The sequence below is a fragment of the Galeopterus variegatus genome, unplaced genomic scaffold (assembly GCF_000696425.1).
Source record: "Galeopterus variegatus unplaced genomic scaffold, G_variegatus-3.0.2 Scaffold10229, whole genome shotgun sequence".
Taxonomy (NCBI): Eukaryota; Metazoa; Chordata; class Mammalia; order Dermoptera; family Cynocephalidae; genus Galeopterus; species Galeopterus variegatus.
In genome coordinates, this window is record NW_007736340.1 from 14,760 (window position 1) to 15,213 (window position 454).

The window sequence follows — 454 nt, forward strand, 5'->3', positions numbered from 1 at the left end:
TCAGACAGTATTCTCTTTGTGTCCCTGTCTTCACCTGGCTGTCTTCCTATAAGGACACCAGTCATATTGGACTAGGGGCCCTGCCCCACTCCAGTATGACCTCATCTTAACTTTACATTCGCAAGAATCCTATTTTCAAATAAAGTCACATTCTGAGGTACTGAGGGTCAGGATTTCAACAAATCTTTTGGGGGGTGTTGAGGGGGAGATTGAGAGGGGAGAAACAATTCAGTCCTTAAGAGTAAACATATGTGCTCTTTGCCATAGAGAGAGACATTATCTCTAGAGGTGAAACACTGTCTTCCAAGGATGCTCACTGTACAAATATCCTTGAAAGATAGTCCCAAACTAAGGGTGTTGTGGGGCGAACGCACAGAGGAATTCAAGTCCGGCGTCAGTGTTGTAGTTTTATAGCTCTTTATTTAGTGTTGCAGCTCTTTGTTCAGTGTTATAG